Source organism: Xiphias gladius, chromosome 18 (assembly GCF_016859285.1).
Source record: "Xiphias gladius isolate SHS-SW01 ecotype Sanya breed wild chromosome 18, ASM1685928v1, whole genome shotgun sequence".
NCBI classification, from domain to species: Eukaryota; Metazoa; Chordata; class Actinopteri; order Istiophoriformes; family Xiphiidae; genus Xiphias; species Xiphias gladius.
The window spans coordinates 4,843,427-4,868,645 of record NC_053417.1 but is presented as its reverse complement, the minus strand read 5'-3'; the positions used below and the strand labels follow the sequence as shown (position 1 = coordinate 4,868,645).

Sequence of the window (25,219 nt, the reverse complement as noted above, 5' to 3'; positions counted from 1 at the left end):
AAAATTCTGCGTGGGGGAGAGATATTTCTAAAAGCATCTCCTTTTTTTCTTGGCATTTGCTTCTGCTTCTTGGTTGTTGGGTAGTACCTGGGTGTTAAACCACAGCAAAGACACTACAACAGAGCTTTAACGCCTTAATACCAAACTGGCATGGCTGGTCACCTCGGTGTGCATGCATGCAAAGACTGCCTAATTTCATCCCAGACATGCTTTATCTGTAGCCAGGGCACCCATGCAGACGCTAATCTCATTGAATCACTAAAAAGGGACCAGTGACAGGCGTTCCTAATTCACAGTTCATTCTGAATCACACTCTACACTACCGGAGTCCTACAGGATTTTTGCTCGTTGGGTGGCTACTGGTGGGTACATCTGGTCCCAGTGTGGTCTTAGAAACGGCTGGTTAAACTGCTTTAAAATCATAATGCTTTCATGAACATTAACTAGGGATGGGAATCGAGAACTGGTTCAGAAGCATTGGATTGTATGCCTCTTAGCTTACCAATTCCTTTTATCAATGCTGGCGTGTTTTTATGACAGTTGCGCATTGTAAAAAAATGACCTCAAACTCATGTGTCTACGCTGCCAGAAACCTGCAACAAGAACGAGCTGTGGCAGGGAGGAAGAAACGGTCCAAAGCGTGGCTTCATTTCATGAAGAAAGACTGCGACAGTGCTAGTTGTAATGCAGTGTTTCCCATACATAGGCTCTACTTGGCGGCCTGCCCAGGTAGACAAAATCGCTCAGTTTCAACCTAGCGCCTCTTTTCTGATCTGCGAGCGCTGCAGTAACTGTGTGGGGACTGGAGGCCTCTCCAGGTGCATTGTTGCCTAGCTAGCGTCTACCGATATTCTGCATCTGAGGCATTTAGGGAACATCGGTAATGTGCAGTGCCTACACATGATCTGCATGTGTAACATTCAGGGGACATCTGTAAATTGTAGCCACAGAAAATAACCTGGTTTACACTTCTCCCCTTCTAAACTGCATGGTTCTGTGCATGCACATTGGTGACATGCCAAGCTATCCACCAACACAAGTAAATTTCTCAACCTGTGGGAAACACTTTAATGTCTATAAAATGGTCATTTCAAGCACAAGTGGAAACACTAGCAATGTGCTTAAACATCTTTCTATACAACATGGGTTTACATTCCAGGAAAGCCATGTATTTGACACTCTATTCACGAGTGCCACTGCCTCTGAACGGAGCAGCATCCTGTGTTATAATAACATTAGTGCCATGCAGGCAGGCTTAGCAGATTTTTTCTTTGACTAAGAAAACCTAATGAAAATGAACGCTAAACAAATAATCGCTCATTTCATCCATTTTAGATGATGACAGACAGACTGTTGCTACAGCTAGCTCTAAGGCTACAGCCTGTGTTAAGACTTAGAGATAATAAAACAGATGCACTGATGCTGAAAACCTGTGCAGGCCTACTTTTTTCCACACAAAAAATGGTCAGGAATCGTTAAGGGAAGATTTTATTATTGTCCCCACGAATTAATAAAAAACAGATCCGGAAAACAACACAAACATTATCAAAATATACAAAGTCCAATAAGACTTAAGAGTCTAAATACTAGCAACACTAGCAGCTCTCTGAAGCTGTACATAAGCACAGCAGTGCTTTGAGTTAAGTACTAATATCAGCATGCTGACATGCTCACAGTCACAATGCTAATATGTTGATGTTTGCAGGTATAATGTTTTAAATGTTCACTGTCTTAGTTTGATGTGTTAGGATGCTAACACATGCTAATTACCATTAACCAAAAAGTACAGCCGAGGATGAGTGGAGTGTTTTGGTCATAAACCAAAGTATTGGACTAATTAAAAATCCAATCCGATGGTGGCACTAGATGAAAAGTTAGGATACATTAGGATACATTGTCTGAGAGCCATGGATAACTTTACCAAAATGTATGGCCATCCATCCAACAGCTGCAGAGACATTTCTCTAAAAAACAAATGTCAACATTAAAGTAACACTAATGGAAATGTAAAAGAATCACCAAAGTTAGTAGGATTCAGCCTCTGGGGACCATGAATGCCTGCACAACATTTTATGGCAATCCACCCATTAGTTGTTGAGATATTTCAGTCTGGACCAACGGACTAACCATCTGACACTACCGCAGAGCCATGTTGCTAGCATGGTTGAAAAACTGCGATGATAATGATGATAATGGTAATGTTTTTATTATTATATCAAGACACCCCAAGTCAAGCAACATTACACAAAGTCCATAAACGAAGAATTAGAGCTGTAACGATTAGCCGATTAATTGATTAGTGGACTAAAAGAAAATTAATCAGCCACTTCTCTAAGAATCATTTAACTAATTAATCATCAGTCATTTTTCAAGCAAAAATGGCAAAGATTTGCTCATTTTAACTTCTCAAATGAGAGAATTTGCTAATTTTCTTTGCCTTACATTAAAGTAAATTGGATGTTTTGGGGTTTCGGCTGAACAAAACAAGACATTTCATGACATCACCTTGGACTCTAGGATATTGTGATGGGTATTCTTGACTACTTTTGCCGTTTTACAGACCAAACAATGAAACAGATTAATCAATAATGATAATCATTATCTGCAGCCCTATTAAGAATAATGTACTACTATACTACTCAGACCTTCATGTCATTAAAAAAAAAAAAAAATTAAAAACTATTAAAACGCATGTCATTGTAACATACCAGAGAAGTCAAAGCTTTGGAAGAAAGTCTTCAAACTTGAAAACAACAGAATTAACATCCATTCTAACTCTTACTATAATAATGAAACCACAAATTTTGGGAAATAGTGGAAAATTGTGGTGATTGTGGAAACAATGGAAATGCAGCTATTCATGTCACATGGTCTTCCCTGGTTTAGTATTGTGGGTTAAACACATATTTACACCTTCTCTATTATGTGACACATTCAGTAACTGCAAAAAGTACAACTCTTACTGCAATAGTAATAGTCTTTCTTTCCTGTTTCCTTCAGTATGGAGCTTGTAGCAGGACCTAACTGTGGAAAATACAACACTGATTATAGGTGAAGCAGTGCAAGCACTGCCGTTGCTAAATGAAGACTGCCTAAAAATGCCCTAATCATAATATTTTGATTAATCCCTATTTCCTATTTCTTTTTATATTCAAAATGACTTCAGCTCTTGTAACTCCCAAACTGGTGGTTTTGGAGACGAGGCAGGTGGGAGTGACATTCTGGCCTTCTGTCAACAAGCCGTGTGACAGACAGCTTCATTAGAGAGAAAATGGACGCATCCCCCACCCCACCCAGAGACACGCCTTTTCCCCCACGCCTCTGCTTCCTGGGATTTGGAGAGAGGACAATCTGAGCAGGTCTTTTAGAGTGGGAGGTCTTCAATTGTCAATTGCTTAATAGACTGTGCTCTCTCCATCTTGCTCAGGAACATGCAGACTTACACACAATGAACACAAACACACGCACACAGTATCCATACTTGCAGCCATTACCCCACTATCTGAATCTGTGGCAGAAAATCAAAGATAATTGATGAGTGGAGCCTGACTGTGATGAAGGTCTGAGGTGTGCGATTGTGATCTGGGGACAAAGAATTTATTGACAAAGGTTAAACATACGATAAAACCCTCAGGAAGGCATGGAGAGGATCCTAGATGTCGTTAATCACATGGACCAGCTCTTTTCATTCAGTTGTCATCTTTTTCAATCAATGACCAACAGTGTCAGTTGAGTATTGTGGGAATCAGCTATAATAATATTCACTGTGGTAAAATCCACCTGGAAGACCAATTTAAAGAGCTGAACCACTCCATTCTGGTCAAGGCAGAATGAAAATACTTTCTTTAGCACGTGTTAAAGCATAATTAAATATGACGGCAGCACCTCAGACAATGTGCTACATTATAAGACGGCCATGCTGCCACCGCCAACTGTGTCTCCAAGAGGGTGCGTGGCTACAAATCAGCAAATCTAGACAAATGCCAACCAAACTGCTCCAGGAAGCATTGAGAGGTCTTTGTTCGAGAAGGGGCACGGGCATGGACCCAACACTAATATGGCTAATGGCTTAGGGAACCCCACTGCTTCTTTAATTGAAGCTGGCTCTCCAACGTCCAGTGGGGAGAGAGTGAGATAAGAAACAGCAAAGGAGAGTGAGAGATTGGGGAGAGGGTAAGGAGTAAGGTTTAACTCTGATCTTGAAAAGCAAGGAGGGGGTGCGGGGGGGATGCGGGAGGTGGGTGTGTGGGGGGTGTCTACATAAGGACTACGTAGCCAATCAGGATTTCCCTTGAGGTCTCAGGACACCTGGGATCATCAATGATTGATCAAACTAGAGGGTTTAACCATGGGAGAGGTTGATAAAAAAAAAAAGGGGCTGAAGGGCAAGAAATACAAAGGAGTGTGTGTGCGCGTGTCTGTGTGTGTGTTTGTGTGTGCGCGCGCCTGTCTGTATGTGTGTCTGTGATAATGAGAAGGGGGGGGAATTCTGAGGAGAGAAGGGACAGGAATGAACAGCGAAAACATTCAATTTTACCAAAAAAAAAAATCAAAATCACTCAGAACAAACGACTTTATAAAAAATAAAAAATAAAAGCCAGATTCAGTTCACTGTATCTAAATCTAAGAGATGCCGCTGTGGAAGCAAACACACCCATCAAAGCCAAACCACTGCAGCTCTACAGAGACCCTGCTGCCTGCCCACATGGTTTTGGCTGTGCTCAGACCAGCGAAAGACAAACAGAACCTCAAACCGACTGGAACATAATGCTTAGGTACACACACAGACTCACAGACACCAGTGCCCTTTCAGTGAAATACTGTATATACTGCCATCTTTAAAAGGGAAATGTAATTTTTTTTATAAGTCACGCTTGTCTGGCATCAACCGGGGCCAGAAAACTAGCATCAGACAGGTTAAAGCAAAGAATATTAACTGTAATCTCTGGAAGGGGCCCGACAACTTGGTCGGGGACTACTGGACTAAACCACCAAACTATATATAAAAGTAGCTCCACCCCAACCAGCTACAACAGTAAAATGCTGCTTACACATAAATGCATCAGTATGAATCTAATAATGTAATACATAATAATAATAATTTAGTTACAGGGACCAATTTTCTGTGGGAACACTACTTTTACTTCTGATACTTTAAGTACAATTTGCTGATAGTATTTTTGTACTTTTACTTAAGTAATATTTGCAGGGCTTTTACTTTTAAATTTTTACATGGTTGTATTTTTTTTCCCCTTAGGCACTACAGGATCTGAGCACTTCTTCCACCACAGATGGTCCCTACTATTCTTACTGTTCTTTTGTCTCCTCAAACTGCTGTGGATACATACGCGATCATGTAAAATTAAAATCCTGGTAAACTTGCTGTGAAGCTGACTATTCATCAGTTTTACAAGGTTGTTGGTACCATTGTCAGCGGCATGTGTATTTGAGTCTTAATACACAGAAAAATAAAAAATGACCTCAGTAAAACTGTGTGTGAGTGTGTCAGTAAAACTGTATTGGACAAAGGAAGTAGTTCTGTAATACATTTAGCAATTGCATAATAGCCTGGGCCATAAATATTTCAGAGCATAGCATTACTTTTCTTTATAAGGTGGAAAAAAAACTAATTTTCATTTCGTTTGGAACCTTGACATTCATTTGATGCTGGTGTGTTTTGCTTTTATATGAAGACATATTATGGACTGGCAGGGATTTACCTCTAAATGTATTTTAATTGCCAAGTAACCCATTCTTAAAACCACAGACATGGCTGAGCAGTGAAACATGTTTTTCTTGGTAGTTGGCTTTCACGTATAGCAGATTGGCTTCGAGGGTTGCCTGGCATTGTTGCTGAATCTTTGAATAAAGATCTGAATCCACTCCCTATGTCAGGACTGCTGCTTCAAAATGCATTATTAATGAGAATAGTCTGACTGATGCATGGGATTAATTACAGTTGGTCTGAAAACAGACCCCCCCCGCCACTTTTTTTTTTTCTTTTACACTCAACACAACCAAGCCAAAAATATTTTTTCTTCTCATTCACGATCAGAAATAAATCATGCAAGTGGTTTGAAAGAGTCTTGATAGTGAAAACACTTTAAGACATTACTATTAACATTACTGTCTGGTTAAATAATTTATACTCCACACTCCATAAAGCGTGCCCAATGCTTTTTTTTTCCACGTTTGGCAGAGCAACAGTTGCACTGTGTTGTTGTCACCTGCTTGGTCACAGAGAGAAAAGCTAAGGGCTAAGAGCTTCTTCTTTTATGTCCACTTGCATCCTCTTTTGTCAGTAGCCTCACTGACACATGCAGCTGGCTGATGCATCACAACAACACAACTGTTAAAGTCCTTTTAGTGAAAGGGTTCTCGTTTATGATTTATTCAAGGATTTCATGTATTTAAGAGTAATAAAGCATACTGTATCATGTTATTTAAGGCAATAACCAAACCAATTGCAGGATGCTATAAATCATGTGCTTGTCTGATTTTTAGTTCCTCTGCAGACTTTGTAATGCTTTATAGTTATTTGAGGTAGATTTTATTTTGACCTTTATTTGCGCACCTTTTTTTATCTGCCTTTCTACATGTGCTGTTTGGTTAACATGAAAAATGTAGACATTAACAGACAATAAAGGCCAATTGAAACATACAATAGAAAGAAAACAGACAATCAATATAAAGGACGATTCCACAACCGCAAACCACTCATCAGTTACATGTTTCATCTACACAAAACTAAAAACAGATTTACAATTGTCATACCAAATAAGAATCCTTATAATAAAGTAAAAAAAAGAAAAAAAGAAAACACTTAGTGGTTATCTCAGTTTTTTTTAGTTATAATTTGAATATCTTAGAGATTGTTCAATGTCTGGTAACTTGTGATAGGACAATCTTATATTTGCAGGTTGTTAGGCCTCTTTAAATATATCTTGAAAGATACTGCTGTTGATGTTTTTCTCAGTGTGAAAACATTCCATGAAAAGATCAAAACCAACAATGAACTGTGGCAAAATTTCGATACATCTTGCTTCTCTGTGCCATAGAGCTCAGTTGTTGTCCAAAAACTATTAAAAATGAGCCACATTGTTGCACTGGCTGACGTCTTCCTTCATTAACAAGAATACACAAACTTTAGTTTATTTTTGTATCAATTCTATGTATACCATTCTGCTGCTGTAAATACTAGTGTGTATTAATCCACAGCTGAAATTAGTCCCCAACAAGTCCACTACTTATTCCTGTTTGAGTAACATTTGATGGAAACAACAGTGCTTAGCCGTTTTAGGAAATTATTTAGCATTTTAAAAAAATTAAACAATATATTTATGAGCCACGTTTAACAATTTACATTGTCAGTTGGAATGACTAAGTGCCACAGAATGTCGCAACAATAGCTGATGACTGGGTGATCACCATGTGAATGTGGCAGATCCTCCATCCTCCTCATTCATCATCCCAACACACACACATGCACGCAAAAATGCTCATTCTCACTCATCATGGGTTTTTGTTGGTTTCAATTAGTGGACCCAACATCTGACACCAGGACACAGGAGTGTCTATTGATTGGCTGAAGCTATAGAAATGCATGTGTCTAGGGCAACTGGGGTCAAACTGTGCACCCCGGAATAAGAAAAGATGCAAAGAATGACAGGAGGGAGGGACAGAGGGAGGAGAAAGAGGCAGACGGACATGGCCTATCTAGACATGCCTCTGTAAGTAGAGGGGGAGAGGAAGATCCATTTAGATCGGATACAAAGCCAGAAGGCCACGTTGTGTGTGTGTGTGTGTAGAAGGGGAATAGGATAACCCGCTTTGTGAAAACCAGTTAGACCTTCAAAGTCAGGACATTTTTGTAAAGTGATTCTCAATCCTGAAAAAAAAAAAAAAAAAAAGATTCTGGCTATGTTTTAAGTGAGGTTAGTCAAGAGTTAAAGTTTAAGTTTGTCTAGGATTGGGAATGACTGTAGCCACTGCAAAAGTGTGTGTGTGTCTGTATGTGTGAGCCTGGTAGGGGGTGATTCAGCAGCTGGACAAACAGACTTGATCTGACTACTGTTCAACTAATGGAGACCACTAACGGCCTGGAGCACACACATGTATACACACACCCAATAACAATAACTTCTGGTCTGTTTCTCATATTGCCATCACCCACTTTCATGTGAAAGCATGATATTACAATAATAAGCATGGTGCATAGCTTGTGGGCTGAACCTGGTGGGAGGTATCATTTGCAAACCCAGAAAAACAGAAGGGGGGAAGACCCCACCTGGAGATGGATGCAAAGTGAGCAACTACCATCTGTTTATAACCAAGGGCACCGTGTAGTCAAGTTCAGTGAATGAAAGGTCTCTATGGCAATGACCTTGGGGGAAATGGCTTGCCTGGCTCTGCCCTAGGGTTACAAAATCCACCTACCAGAACTTTTAATACTCACTAATGAACATGTCATAACATGTCTTAAATCTGTACAAAAAGGAAGAGTGATGAAATGGGTTAGTTACTGAGCTTCATCAGGACAGCAAATTAGTGTATTTCCCAAAATGTCACAGTATTTGTTTAAGGGAACTTGACACATTCATCCACTTTCTCGGGTTTAGAATTTTCACTTTTGTACGAACAAAATTCCTGAGTGGTCCAGTCATGTACAGATAGCCTAGACTTATTTAAAAATTTAAATTGTGCACCTATATCATCATCATCATCATGATCCCTGTGGTTTTCAAAATTACTGAGAGGTTCATTTAACACAGTTTTTTTTTTTTGTAAGATTTCATGATTTAATCCACATATAGTGCATTCAGAAAGTATTCATACCCCTTCACTTTTTAACATTTTGTTATTGCAGCCTTATGCTAAAATCGTTTTAAATTCATTTTTCCCCTCATCAATCAACACTCATTACCCCACAATGGCAAAGTGAAAACAGAATTCTAGACATTTTCGCTAATTTCTTAAAAAGGAAAAACTGAATTATCACATGGACATAAATATTTAGACCTCTTACTCAGTACTTAGCTGAAGCACCTTTGGCAGCAATTACAACCACAAATCTTCTTGGGTATGACGCAACAAACTTTGCACACCTGGATTTGAAGATTTTCTGCCATTATTCTCTGCAGATCCTCTCAAACTGTCAGGTTGGATGGGGACCGTAGGTGGACAGCGATTTTCAGGTATCTCCAGAGATGTTTCATTAGGTTCAAGTCAGGGCTCTGGCTGGACCACTCAAGGACATTCTCAGAGTTGTCCCTAAGCCACTCCTGCATTATCCTGGCTGTTTGCTTAGGGTCATTGTCCTATTGGAAGGTGAACCTTCGGCCCAATTTAGGTCTTGAGCGGGAACACATCTGCATTAAGGATATCTCTGTAGTTTGCTCCATTCAGCTTTCTCACTCCCCATTTCTGCCACCGAAACTTTCTGGAAGTTTTTCCCACCTCCACACAGGTTTTCTGGAGCTCAGCCAGAGTGACCATCGGTTTCTCATTCACCTCTCTTACCAAGGCCTCTCCCTGATTGCTCAGCTTGGCCATGCAGCCAGCTCTAGGAAGAGTCCTGGTTGTTCAAAACTTCTTCCATTGAAGAATAATGGAGGCCACCATGCTGTTGGAACCTTCAGTGCAGCAGAATTTTTTTATAGCCTTCCCCAGATCTGTGCCTAGACACAATCCTGTCTATGCAGACAGTTGTTTTGACCTCATGGCTTGGTTGTTGCTCGGATATGCATTGTCAGCTGTGGGAACTTAAACAGACAGGTGCATGCCTTTCCAAATCCTGTCCAAACAATTGAATTTACCACAGGTGGACTCCAATCAAGGTGTAAAAATATCTCAAAGATGATCAGGAGAAATGGGTGGAACCTGAGCTTAATTTCAAGTGTCATAGCAAAGGGTCCAAATACTAAGGTCAATTTGATATTCCATATTTTAATTTTAAATAAATTTTAAAAAATGTCTAAAATTCTCTTTGTTTTGTCATTATTGGGTATTGAGTTTACATGGATGAGGGATGAAATTAATTTAAACGATTTCTTAGCAAAAGGCTACAACATAACAAATGGGTCTAAATACTCTCTGAATGCACTGTATTTTGGCATTGCAAGCTAAAGCTTACAGTTCAAAAGTTGCTAGGAAAATTTTGTCACTCTTTTTTTTGCAGGTCACTCCAAGGGAACGTCACCTTTATAATTCAAAAATCAACTACCGAGTAATATTCTCTTCCCTATTTCTGTGAATGGCAGGCCCCCTTGACCATCTCCATCTAAGTCACAGACCCCTTGGCAAGACATTGTTTTGCATCAAACTTCACATCAAACCATTTGCTCTTTATACCCGGGACAATACAGGGCTCTGATGACACGTTGTTGGAAACCAATAGGAATCATTTCTGCTACGGACACTAAATTTGTTATGTTTTGAGACAAATTTAAAATCAAAATACAAAAATGTTTTTGCATGATGCCCACTAATTTTTAAGGGGAAGGTGGATTCCTTCATGAACTGGTTAGGTGTTATCACTATTGGATGGTATCAATCTGTGAAAGAGATTAGCAAAAAGGAAGATGTCTTTACGTGAAAAAGTTATCTGTTATGATTTTAGCCTTCTTTCAATAGAATTCCAAAGAGTAGTTCCTCAAATATGTTTCATTTCCTTCATATCAGGGTAGTGGTCTATATTATTCTGCTTTTGTTGGCGTCATGGAGCAAAGAAAGACAGAAATGTCAAGCTGTCAAACATTTAGGTGTCTATAAAGATGTGGTTACTGTGTTTGTGTCATTTCCTCTTGTTTTCTCACTGTGTGGTCAGCTGTGCTGTAACCACTGTGAAAATCTATACTCCCCCCTCTCTACCAAGACATACTGTGCGCCGGTTGTGGACCACTACTTACATCTGGAAAATCTAAACAAAGCACTGAGCATAAATGTCTTCGTTTCTTTAAGCAAGAAATTAGATTTTTGCTGCCTTGTAACAAAGGTAATGAACCTAATGCATAGTTTATTAGAAGGTGAAGGTGCTTCTAAGATCAGTACCAATGAATTAACCATTACTCATTTCCCTGTTGAGAGTTCACATCACTGGTCAGTGAACTGACTGACAGTAATAAAAATTACTTTAAAACATGCCATTCATCTGTTCTCTGCTGTTATACAGGTGGATAATAATAGAAACACACTTCAGAATTTGAAATTTTTAATTACGGTTCTGTTGTAGGCAGATTTAAGGGGCCTGTCTCCAAATTAAATTTGACTTGGCTGAGCATTTGTTTGTGCTACTCACCGTCTGCCAACCACTGTCCTGCAACATATGGCTGTTCTTTTTGTCTGTGTGATACACTATACTTAAAGCAGCTGTCACTACACGATCTGAGTCAACCATAGAGAGAGAAATGAGGACAAAAATTGGGCTTCAACTCATTACTTTGTTAGCATGCTGGTTTGCACTAACAACAGCGATGGCTAAGCTGTTACTTACAGGTCTCAGGTGATTTGCCAAACTTGTTGTAGATTTGTGATATGCCTGTTTAATTTGCCATATCAGGCACTCGACTTTTTGGAGCTCATCTTCACAAGTTTGGAAGTTATTCAAGACACTTGACCTTTTTGACATCTTGCTAGCATAGTCATAACTTGTAATCCTGTTAAGTGGTGATATGTCACTGTCCCAGTGTCAGTGTGGTTAATGTCACATGAGAGCTGTGATACACAAAACTATCACTAGGATTAAATGTCCTTGTCTGAGAATAGATAATAATTATTGTTGATACATAATGAATAATGTTGGATAAGCATTTGAATACATCGATTACCATGGCAACGGTCAGAGGTATTCGCGTGAGCCCTAGAGTACAGCTAACAAAGTCTTCTTTAAATTTGGCTAGGCTGCTTTACTAGCTAGACTCCAGCATCTGTTTATTCAAATGAAACCTACTATACTTCGATACTTGATTTGCTGACTTGCAAATGACAATCGAAACCAGAAGTAACTGTCCAAAATGGCAGACCTTGTGTGCCGCAAACCATTTATGCTCTCGCATGCACAACTCACGACTTGTGTAATGACAGAAGCTATAATCAATGTATTTACATTAACTATGTATCAAATGAAAACGTGAAAACAATGGGACAGTGTGGGAGGGGTCGCTCATAATGATGAACCAACAGGGAATGATCACCAGACTTAGCATCTTTCTGCCTGCTACTGTGTGGTTGACTCTCACCGCTCTCATCAGCAGTATTTCCAACATGCAGAATGCAGCAATGAAAAAAAAAAAACACACAACTGTGACAAGCATTCTGTAGTATTTTTTGACATTTCATAGAATACACGATTACTAAAATAATTGAAAAAAATAATCAGCACATGAAAATAATTGCTAGTTGCAGTGCTTATTTCAACTACACAAAATCACTAAACTGTGCCAGCAACCATCTAATCCCTTCTACTTGCCAGTTCAGCTTATTTCAAGTCATAGCTCATTAAATGTCCCTTTAAAAACAAAGCAAAACATGAGTGAAAATAACTGCACTGTTTTCCAATGCAACTTAATAATTCTTTTTGCTTGTATAGCGAGCCATCCTGTTTCAAAATGCTATTTAGTGTTTCAAGAATAAATTGGCGAATAGGCATTAGACACAAAAATATCTTCACTAATCAGTTCACAAAACAATCAGAGGAACAAGTATAGATAGATTGTCATGATATAAGATTTGTGCAGAACATAACTATGGTACTGACCTAGACATGAACATACAAAAACCAAGCATAAAAACAATTTCCATAGGGGTTCTAGGTGCCTTATGTCAATAATCCTGGCTTTATGTTAATAAGCAGGCATGTTTTTATTGCGGCTCACTTCCAACTGGATCACAAAAATGAGGCAGACTTTTCGACTGCCGTGGTCAAACTGGTCAAATAAACCATTTAAATGATTTCCTCCTCTTTCTGCTGCAGCTGCTCCATTTGGAGCAAACGCACACAAACTAATGGTTTTCTCTGCTACATCTTTGCCCACGGCCAAGGTCCTTTACTAAATTATACCGATCAGCAAAGAACAGTATCCCTCTCCACTCCTCTCCTCATCTAATAAACACTGAGTGAGCAGCAACTCACAAAGGCTTGGAATAGTTTGGGAGAAAACCATTTATCCGTCAGTTCCTGTGAGCCAGAGAACGGGTAATTTAAAGCCACTTTTCAGGTTCAATACCAACCTCCCAGATAAATCTCACATAGAGTGAGATCAGCATTTCCTGTGGAGCTTTTTAACAGTTAGTGGAATAATGCCAACTTAACACAACTCAACAAAATGAAACAGTGAGGACTGCTCTGTTTACATCATTTTAAATGGTTGCACCACTTAAACAAACCAGGACTTTGTTTAATGAAGGAAATCAAGATAACTGATATTCATGAACAAATATTTTGAATAAATGTTTTCTGTGTTCACTTGCCAGGGCGACTAGGAATGTACTTACAAGATTTCAAAATGGCACAACTATGTAATATAACTCTAATATAACAAAAAATAGAGCATTCACAAACTGCAGAAAAAAACTGGTGCTGTTCTAACAATGACAGAGAATCATAAAATATGACGAATTACTTTTTTTTTTGTAGAAAAATGAAATGTACCATCAGCATTTATTTTGAATTAATCCAAATGCTAACTTCATCGTTTTTTGCATTGTGATTAACTGTGACTGACTCTATAGTTCTCAATTATCAAGACCATTGCTACTTGTGAAATATCCTAACTTATCTATAAAAAAAACATTTGCAATCATGCGCATGTAGGATACACAGATGTTTCTATTCATTAAAAAAGTTAGAAATAATAGGGCAAATTACTTCCAATAGACTACTAGAAGTCCAAGTATGGCTTCATGGTTTAAGTCTTACACTGCAGTGTGTATGCAGCAATCATTAGAAAAATTTAAATCCAAGTGGTGCAGTGCCACAGTCAATAGATGTATTCTGACAAGAACTCAATTACTGAGGTCAATATCTGCTGGCCAATCATGTCGCAAAAACCAACTCTAGGTCACAATCTAATCTAGAACTATGGTAAAGGCATGGACGCATCCGGATTTAAAAGTGCAAACATTTGTGTAAAAATCAATCCATTTCAATGGAATTGACACAATTAGCAGATTTGCCTGTGGGGGCAAAGTAAATCTGCAAAACTTCACATCAAGTTAAACTTTAGTGAGCAGATCTATTGTAGCTTATTAACTGTGTTACACCATCCAATTTTATTTAACCCCTGTTGGAGTATAAACTCCACAAAAGAAAACATGAATACAGACAGTTATGACTGTCAGTTAGCAAGCTTATTAACTCTGAGAGCTTTTTTCCCCCCTTCAATAATTCTTCTTATTGGGTCGATTGATGAACAATTCTGCGAACAAAATGCCACAGGAGGGTCAACGTAGCAGTACAAAGAAAACAGAAAGAACCTTGGAGAGCTAAAGAGAGCTAAAGACCAACTAGCACTAACCAAGCTGGCTAGTCTGTTGGCATTCAGCTCATCGACTACAGTACGCCACCAAGTAATCTTGCGTGTAGTCACTATGTCACCAAGCTTCTACAACCAAATATATATATTGTGAAGATGTTCGGTTGAATTTCACTGTGCCACTTTCTGCTGTAACCAGGCCTTAAAAGGTTTTTTTGCGGTTCTTGACTATAGGTTTAACACTATAGTCAAGCACTTTCCAAGGCAATATCAATGTTATATGTGATTTAATTGTTTGGTACTCTACTGATGGGTGATTTACATGTTGATTCCCTGAGATATTTGGTAACAATTTTATGTTAGTTCTTGCATCCTGTGGTTTCATGGTAGACAAATGCAGGTAACAGTATCCCAATAAATTTGACATACCAACCAACATTACACATGGGCTTTAAAATGCTTTAAAATCAACCAACAGACAGCTTTATCTGCCCTAAACAGTGAGTGGACTTCATACTGGGTGGCCGGCAGACTCACCCCGGAGGTATTATGGTTTAATCTTCAACCTTATTACTTTCCCTTGGCTTTTCATTAATCAGCAGGGGCCTTAAGAGGATTTTACTTTCAGTAACAACATCACAAAATAAAAATGGGAATTACAGAGTGAGCTGATTCTACAGTGTAAAAACTACAAGAATCCATTTAAAATAGAACTGCATGAAGAAAGAAACTTCTAAGAAGTGAGCAAGAAGCAGAATGGGTTAATCAATTTAGTCATGTGATTGAATAAAAGTAATGTCCTACATTGGACATAATTGAGGTAGAGTTGATGTTTTTATATTTAAAACGGGAACCAAAACTTAATATAGACCTGTCAAAGACACAGTCATGGCTCAAATAGTCCCATTAATAATAGTGACTGTTAAACACAGACAAAGTAAATGCCAATAACATGTTTTTCAGATAATCAATGTACTAATCAAGAGTCCTGGACAGATGTGGCCCTGCGGGAAAAGATTCTTCGTATTTCATCCCCTTCTCTTGAGTAGCCTAAGGGTTTAAACCATCCACTATCTATTGGGATCTAAACTGACACTCTGAAAATCCTCTTCACTGCTGATAAACCTGAGGATCAGATGAACACCCATATAACAGTGCGCCCCTGCAGACAATGAGGTAAGCAAAGCTGACTTAGCAGTAGCCTCTGGACCTGCTTTCTGTGTGTACAAACAAGTAATCCCAAATCCATTAGCTGGATTGACAGCAGAGTAAAGCAGTTGAGTCGGGTTTGTTTGATCAGTCAATTCCCAGAATATTATCTTGACAATTGTGCAAATGATATCGATCATTTATTGCCAACTGGGAGTCTCGGTCCTTGTTAGCAGGTTATCAATTCAAGCTTGATCTTGTAACAGCGAAACAAATCAAATGTTGATGGTGTCAGTGGGGGTTGTGCTATGATTATATTTCAGGACATTAATGACAGTTGCCAGTACAGCCAAAGCCACAGCTCGTATCAGAAATCTCACAGACAAATGCAGAGGCATTTCTTCAAGAAAGGGAATGCTCCACCTGTGCATCAGTCAGATCGCTAGCATAGCTCTACTGGGTCCAAAGGCAACTGTCCAGGGGCCTGTGGCTGGGTGTCAGGGGCAACAGTTTAGGGGTAAGAGAGTTTATGTTTCTGGCTACAAACAACTGGGCCCACATATGTAACTGTCTCAAAGTCATAAGTGTCGTGAAAATTATCTACCACATTGTGTACAAAAAATCTGCAGTCTGAATTGTTTGTAATATGGTACATGAGTGAAACAGTTTCCACTGCGGTGACATCAGTTCACTCAGCTGTCATTGTGGAATTTGCATGGAACCTAAACTTGGGAAATTGGGAAACATAACATATGAAACACTGCAGTGTTTAAAATTAACCAGATCAAGATATTAGGTCAGTTATCTTAACTATAGCAAATGCATTACCCTGATTACACAAAAGGAACATCTATGATTTCTCATTCTGTATCAGATAGGTAGGGTTGGTGCCTGAGGCAGTGATAGAGAAAAGGGGAGGTGGGGGTTTAAGGCTTTCTGTAGAGGATGGGCTGCAGGCTGGGCTGAGGCTCTCCAGGGAGCCGGGTAAAGGGGCAGGGGCTGTGGCTGAGGCCAAGTGCTGGTGGCATGGCACATACACAACTGTCATGGCTGAGTTGCTTCAAACAATAACAACCACACCCTTTGGGTTTAATAGGGCATGCCTTCTTCTGGCCTAATGTAAGAAGATTACATTTACAAAAAGGATTGCATTAGTGAGGGTTAATCTTGACCATACTGTTGTATTAGCTACTTACTTTTAGCATCCAATCAGCAACTTATCTTGCTGATGAAATTAAGTGGATTCCGTGTAACTTGGGATGTTGCTACAACTCATCTGTCTTCATGTGAAATTAGCTAGGAAAACAGGGTAAAAATATTACCGCTTCCATGGCAAAGGATGGGACATTAGGCTAAGGTAGGCAACCGCCTATGGGCCTAAATGGCTTGACTTTAGTACCACCTCCCTAAAAACATCAAATACAACACTGCTGTCAAAGTACTCAAGAGGCCAGATCGAAGCACGGCAGAGAAAAGATAAAGGAGGAGAGCAAGGAGTAAAATGTTCTGTGAGCAAAGAGCAGGTAAACAACACTGCAAGTAGCACAAGTGTGACAGCTTTGAATGGTAACATTAGTGCCAATGAGGAGGTAAACCCTTCTCTCTCTCATGATGGAGAGCAAAGCTACTTTACCACTTGCAAAGTAAACTTATTGTTGTACCTTCTCTTGAACCTGTAACATTCTCCTCTAACAGTGAGAGAAGCGGGATGAAATGCTGTCTCATGTCTATGAACCTGACAATAAGAAGTGTAAATGATTGGTAAGAATTTACAAGCCAGTGACAGATCTTAAACTTTACATGTTTGTGGATTTAAAAGCCTACTGAGGAAGACACCATTATTAAGTTATTTTAACTGAATATATACAACATTCTCATGATACAGTATAATGCAGAAAACTTTACAGGAGATCAAGGATCCAGCATCCCAAAACACCAAGTCTACCCCTGAACATGGAGAAGTCTTAGACATCATATTGCTGCTGTTATCAGAAAAAACATCAATGTGTAATAGAGGCACAAAGAGAAAACTCCATTCCCTAGTATAAAGTCCGAAAAAAAAGAAGAACAGAATTGTACCTTTTGGAGTCAAGAGCTTCTTGCAGTGACAGAACCATTTTTTAACTTTTTTCCTACAATTTAATACAGGCATATCTCACTGCACTGCAGTCCTCTTTGCTGCTCCAGGTAAGTTAACTCCCACTTTGGCCTGGGGAGGGTGTAGACAAAAAGACAGCCCAAACACAGTCAGACACTCAAGAATCCCTCAACAACTTCCCATCCATGGACACTGCCAAATGTGTTTCATGGGGCCAAGCCAGAAGCAACGCTGCTGAGGGATGAACCTTTATCTGTGGAGTGGTTACTGTTAACTGTCAGGAACTACTTTGGACCATTATGGTGAATCCAAAGATGTGCATCTGGTCTCATGAGGGGACACTCTGAGACTGTCATGATATGTCTGCTAAGGTGTACTTTTTATGAAAAAAAAGTTTACCCATCCTGTACCACCGTTTTAGAGTGTGTATGGTCAGTAGGATGAGAGGATGAAGGGGATTTCCATTTAAGTACAGTGGATAGAAGCTGCTGCTAATGAAAAGGAGTATTTATTAGGCTGCCAATCTGACCATCAGCCAAACTCCCTCGAGGGCTTATTGAGGCCTGGGATCCAATCTATCCAGCAGATAGCAAGCATATCTGAACCAGGGTCAACCATTTGTGAAGGATTTTGACTATGCTTATAAAAACGATAAAAAGAAGGGGCTTGACATTATAGAAGAGAGGAAAATATGGGGTTAGGTTTCACACAATGCCGTTCATTTTCCCTATCTTCCATGGGATGCCTGTGGCCACAGTGGTGCCCCAGCAAATGTTCCCTACAGCATCTCCACTCCCACACCCCAGTACAACACAAACACAGCCCATACACACACAAACACAGTCCATACACACACAAACACACACACACACACACACACACACACACACACACACACACAGAAGAATGCACCATGAGGGACCACCAGCTGTTGCAGTGACCGATATGGGGAACGCCCAAAATACTTTTATCATCAAAATCGACATGCACATTTTCTCTCTTTCATATACTTAAACACCTAAGATCAACATGTTCAGGCACTGTACACTCATTGCTCTCTTTCAAGATGCGTTCCAGCCAGTTATAGGGGTTAAGCAAACAATTACCATGAAATCACACCAGACTCATCAAACAAGTTGCCAACACAGTCATTTATTAACAAGACAAAAGGTTATCAAGACTCAGCATTTGATCACATCCCACCTATGTCATTTCTTTCCCATTTTCATGATTACACACCACCGGGTGATGCCTATAGGACAAAAGTGCTAAAAATATATCTCACATCCTACTACAGTATTTGACGCCTGAGATGAACAAATGAGGAAGCCTGCTGATGAGGGTTCACTTGGCATCTCATTTCAAAAGCAGTAACACTCCTTTTATTATTCCCACTCATTTCAGGTTCTAACACTGTTGAAAGACAAACTACTTAAACCTACCGTGTGCCCGGACACTTGACACCTATAAATCATAACACCCCGTCCTTGCTGCATACACGCCCAGCAGTCTTACTTTTATGATTCATAGAAAGGGCTGGAACATGGTCGTTTCAGCTGCGGCGCATCTCTTTTCAATGACCAGCTGCAGCTGAAGGGGCCTTCAAACCATTCCTCTGTGTTTGTCGGAGAGGTTTGAGGTCTGGATGGTAACCTAACCACTTCCTGTTTGCCACCTAATGAGTATAATCACCCCACAGTTTGATATTAAAAGCTCTGCCTGCAAAAAAATGGCAACAGTCCCGTAATATGGTTTCATTGCTCCAAGACGATTTTGGGGCAGAAAATCTTTGTTGATATGGAGACTCCAAACTGACAAAATGTTGTAAAAGGTTATCAGACAGGTAAAAAATTTTAAGTGAATACATCGATAAATAATTTTGTTCATTAATAGTTAAAATGGGGATTTAAAAGTAAAAATTTTTCACTTTTCTTTTAACCTCCAGCCAGTTGGTAGAAAATGCTTTAGCCTGTTACACGAGTTTGTACAGTGATGCTACAGCAGTAAGCAGTACAGCATACGGATGATTCAAATTATGTGGCTGGTGTGTTTTATGAAGAAAGTAAGCTACATTTGATCAACTGATTGGTATAGGAAAAAAATAAAAAGCTTTTTGTTTTTTCTACTATCTAATTGGGGCATAAAGGAAATGTATCAAGCTTTATATATCAATTCATTTCAATTATTTAACTAAGAGCAATATTTACTGATGTATTCAGTTGTATTTTTGACCTTTTAGTGCACATTTCTTCAGTTTTGGGGCTCCATACCTTATCTTAATTCAGGCTGCAAAAGTGACAAATTGGACTAAAGTCTGTGAACGATCTAACTGTTCTAAACACTATGGTCTCTGATAATGCCACAGCCGTGCTCACTTTCATTCATCCCCCACAGACAAGTTTGGGTAATGTGATATAGAGCTTCTTGAACGGACCCTTAGCAAACAGGTGGCCAGCTATTCAAAAACGTCTGGATGCTGGGACCCTAAGAAAGTGCGGAGAAAAGAGGAAATTGCGGTTCAGGTCTGGGCTATACAAGCACAAGAATCTTTGCAAAGGTCGAATTAAAATGTGCTATCAAAAAATCTGACCCCCTTTAACTATATTTGAGAAGAAATCTTTTTTCCATAGCACTGACTTCTTCTCAACGAGACAAACTACTTGGATGTTTGAAGGAGAAATTATACTTTGAGAGGCTTTGATTTTGATCAATTTCTAAGCTGTTTCTCTTGTTGCAAGATACAATATGACAGCTGTTATAGCAGAGGAGAACCAGCTGCAGAAGTAAACTCCATCTTCCTTTTTTAGCCATTTCAACAAAATCATGAACACAGCCCGCACTGAAGGGCTCTCTGACTTCAGATTCAGCACGCTCATACACTGCCAGCTCATCAGGTGCAACACACAGACTTGAGGGGGATCATCCGGAAGTCAAGCTTCACCTAGTGTGTGAACAAGTAAAATCATTGAACAAGACTCTCTAGAACAAGTGAACAAGTCTCTACACACACACACTCCTTTTATTACAGAAGCATTTCAATCGTTCTCTGCTAAGTCTGGGGAGAGGCTAAACTGGCTATGACACTTTGCCTTGAAATGTATGGCAAATAAAGGAAGAGGGCCAACTTCATCCATTTTTAAGACAAACATTATCCATCATCATCACCCATCAAACAGAAATTACAGAAAATAACGAGGCAACCAAAGACCACTGGGCTCAACTTGTCAAGTTCAGTGAACATGGTCAAAGCAGATCATTTCTGTTTTCTAAATAAGGCAGTAAATAGGCAGCTGTGTATGTCCAGCAGAATGCTAGCAGGTGAACAAGGCATTTGACATTTGGCTCACACAGCTCAAACACATTCCTATATCAGCTGACAAAAGAGTGTGTGCATGATTTGTGTGTGTGTGCGTGTGTGTGTGTGGCCTGAATCCCAGTGCTCACCATGGACCAAAGCTGCTGTATATACATTGTAGTGAGCAGTCTAGTCTGAGTGTGTGTTGAGTAAACTAGCTCCATGCTGATAAATCCTGACAGTGTTATATCCAAAAAGATTACACTAAATGATTCAAGGTATAGGCGACCACTGCCTGATTGAAAAGATGTTTCGAGACTTTCTGCACCCGCCCAAAAGCAGAACTCTTCATTTCAGACTAATATCACACTTTTATGACACGAACTCCGATGTGAAAATGGATGTAACGACGTGCACCGTAGGAGCAAGTGTCGAGCTGATGTGGCAGATATTCAAGTTAAAACTGGCGCTTTTAAGGGAAGATGTGTTTTTCGCCCATGAGCGCCCACGGAATACCACAAAGTCCGCTTTTTTCCCCCATTGTTTCCATTTTAACACATGATGGCCTTAAACTTACCTGTTAGGTCAGTGGAGTGGGTGAACCAGCCGTCCATGATGTTGAGTGAAACAGAGCCCCACATCCACGCCAACAGGCAGAAAGTACCTGATGAGGTCCCGCTCCTCTACGCGATACTGGTATATTTTCCCTCAAAAAGCGGCCCAATGTTGGGAAAGCGACAGCTCTAAAAGTAGAAAAAGTAGAAACGGACTCCGACTCCAGAGAGTGTGTGTGTGTCCCCCTCCGAACCAGGGGTGGGCTCTGTCGTTTGGCCGCAGCGAGCGCTCAGGACGGGCAGGGCTCCACATCTGAGACGGCTCAACGACAGCCGGTGCAGCGCCGCGGACAAAAAGGCGCAGGGAGTCAGACGCGGGGAGGCAGGAAATGCGATGGCGCCGCCTTCAAAATAAGGTCCCCCAAGACCAACTGGGAAAGCGGAACGAGGGATCATGTGAAGACGCAGGCGACACCGAGACAAGACTGAATCAGCGGAAGAACTGTGGCAGGTTCTCCGAGATGCTGGAGCAACCTACCTGCCAAGTGCCTTGAACAACTGTCTGCAAGTGCACCGTGGAGAACTGTGGGGTGGGGTGGGGTCACAGCAAATATTGATCCGATTTAGTTTTTTCTCTTCACTACTCATTGTAAGGTTCTATATTACTACATATTAGAGGTAAATAAGTATTGTTTTATTTGACCGCTTTCAGTTTTAATTTTGATTAGTTTTAAGATCCAGATCCAGATTATTAATGAAAACTGCAAGAAAAAGATGATTATATGTTATAGATCATAAGTAGCCCCACCTTTGTCAGATGCAACATTTGAGTGACGTTTACACATTAATGATTCAATAATTGCAATCCAGTCACACTAAATATATTATTCTGAAATGGACCATTCGGCATAAAAAGCACTTCCACTTTTTGTCTGTGTATGTTTTGGTGCTAACACTTGAGTACTATTAATTTGGGTTTGGGTTTTACTTTTTCTTTTCTTTTTTCATTATTATTAACGCATGACATGTACTTGTACCAGAGTATTTCTTCTCCGTGGCATTGCAACGTTCACTTAAGCAAAAGATCTGAATACTTCCTCCACCACTGCTGCTCTCTGACCATATTGTAGTTATCAAAACCCTAAAAAAGGGACCCTAACACAAAAGACTCAAACACAAGTTAAGTACAAAATAAGGTTTTTTTTTTTTTTAAATGTTTAAAATGCTGTCTTCGTTTATTTTTATACCAACAGGTTTTTCATCGAATATCAAAATAAAAGCTTTTCCCAACTGTAAGAAAAGACAGGGGGAGTGTCAGGCCCGTACTTTGACTTCTCAGCCTTCCCCCGTCTTTGTGCATCCTTTTTGGCACGGCCTTCACTGTGGCTTACCTTCCCTTCCGTTTCTCGAAGGGGCTGAAATGTTTTACTTTGAAAAATAGCACTCAGAAACGTTGCTCGTTGTTTTCTGCGGACTTGACGCTGGGCTGTAATTTGCCTGTGCCGAAAAGCTCTTTCCAAACACACGACACGTAGTGAAAAAGAAATGCACTTGTGTGTGCTGACGGTGCAGCGGTGCTTCTGCACGAAAGGATTCCATGAGCCGCTTTGCCACACTAAAGCACACCGCCTACATTCGGAGTATGTTAGACCCACCCGATGTGGATGATGGGTCTGTTGCTTGACAATACCAGTGTCAATGAATAGGGTCATTTCTGATGATCCCGTGACTTTTAGTTTTTATTACCAAGCCAAAGATGAATTGAAGTCTACATGGTGTAGCCCACAGTCTGTGTCATTGGTAGTCACTGTGTTCTGCTGTGGTAAACCGCTGGGAACCTTTCGTATTTAAAACCCTTCAGGTTGAAAAGGGAACAGGGACCAAAGGGCTCGGGACTCGCCTCCTCATCTCGGCCGGCCAGAATGACACGCGACTGCCCTCTGCTGGTTTGGGCTCAGCTTCACCTCCAGAATGGGATGTTAAAAGTGGTGGATGGAAGTATCCTACGCTATTTAGGCCCAGATGTGCTGAGATGATTTAATATGGGGGGGTCAAAGAATTTAGTTTTTAAGAGAGAGGAGTCACAAAAACAGCGCGGGTAGTCACTTTTAGAAACACCTTTATTATACACTCAGCGCTCACTGATTTAAGGATGCCTGTACAGTGTAAGACAGTCCAGTACAACTCTTATGATCCATGTAAGGTTCAGTTGATATTTTTTTGCATTGAGGTGATAGTTTTTGTGGTGGTGTCGAACTGGATTGTACATTATACCCCCCCATGATGCGTGTAAACGGGGAGGAGAAAAAAAATTAGAAACGCCTCTGGCCTCTACCTATCCATCTACCAGGTTGAGACCACAAAGGGAGTGTCAGGCAAATCCTTGAGGTCTGTGACCTTAAAGCTCTTCGCTCTGTTCGTCTACCTTTGCGACACTGTCCAGCTATCAGCTGATAGAGCAGAAAAAGTAAACGAAAAACGTTGGCCCATTTACAGATACTGTTTGACTAAAGTCAGTCCCTAAGTCCTAATATCGAATGCTGGTGACGGGGATGCGTTTGTCTCACTTCCTTTAATGATGAAGTCAGTCGTGTGACACTCTTAGAAATTCTGAGGTGAAATTATTCCGTTTTGTCGAAATCAAACCAGAGTTTCGAAAGTAAATGGTAACTACACAGTATGCCTTCGCTCAACCATCTATTTGTTGGGACCCCCATGTTCTGTCCGAGGTCTTTGATTTTATGAGAGTCACCTCTGAACATGATTTTGAACCGATGACATGCTTCGGTGGTCCACTACAGAGAACACCGCGTGAGGCGACCTCAGTTTGGGGGCCTCAGACTCCCAGCTGGAAAACCATGGTTAAATACCACAGATTTTCATTGACTCTGTGTCTGCGGTTTGTGTTGACCATGCCTTTAATGCAGCACTCCTCAACTGAGTCCAATTGGATTCCCCATACTGCCTTTCCAACAGTTGGTCCATCGACCTCCCTTTTAGACCTCCCTGGGGTCTACATGACCCCAAAGATACGTAATGCCTCGATGCAGGATAACGTGCTGCACATTTCTCTGTCAGTGACCAACCCTCTGGGAGGCAAAGAGGAATGAATACTTCTATAGTTCCTGATTTAGGGTCTCTCCCATGCTCTGTCACCTCCATCAAAGGTGGGGCCCAGGTTGTGACAAACGGGAGCGTTTTTACCAGCACCGCGCTGCTTTTCTACGTGTTTGGGCTTTTGGGTGGTCACCTCGAAAATGGCTGGCGTCGCGGGTGTTATCAGGGGGACCGGCAGAGCGGTGAATCATAAACACGGAAAGCAAATCGCTTGCACGTAATGGAGTTCCTGTCGTAACCCGACATCGGTGCTTTCTGCACACGTCAGACCACGAAGTCCCGTGAAATCAGCGGAAACTTTCCGGGAAGCTCACGGCATTAGACTTGCGTTGTGTTTAATATTCCATCATATATTTTATGGTCTACGGTCAGATATATGTGTCAGCCCGTTTATGACACCTGCAGGCTCGTGTGAATGACGGTGGAGGGGGTGTGGGTGGGGGTGGACAAAGCGGGGGGGGGGCGTTTCCTTACCTTTGCTGCCGCATCTCACCTGGAGGGTGGAAGTTCCAGGGCTGTTAAAAAAAAAAAAAAA

General features: G+C 40.5%; 1 protein-coding gene across 2 annotated transcripts in view; it reads right to left on the bottom strand.

Moving 5' to 3' along the window:
• Positions 1-21,890, bottom strand: part of LOC120803754 (plexin-B1-like) — a 67,900-nt gene extending 46,010 nt beyond the window's left edge. For both annotated transcript variants that reach the window (XM_040152609.1, XM_040152610.1), the window contains exon 1: positions 21,591-21,890. The gene's annotated coding sequence lies outside the window, so the exon portion shown is untranslated. The remainder of the gene's footprint in view (positions 1-21,590) is intronic.
• Positions 21,891-25,219: the final 3,329 nt, after the last annotated feature.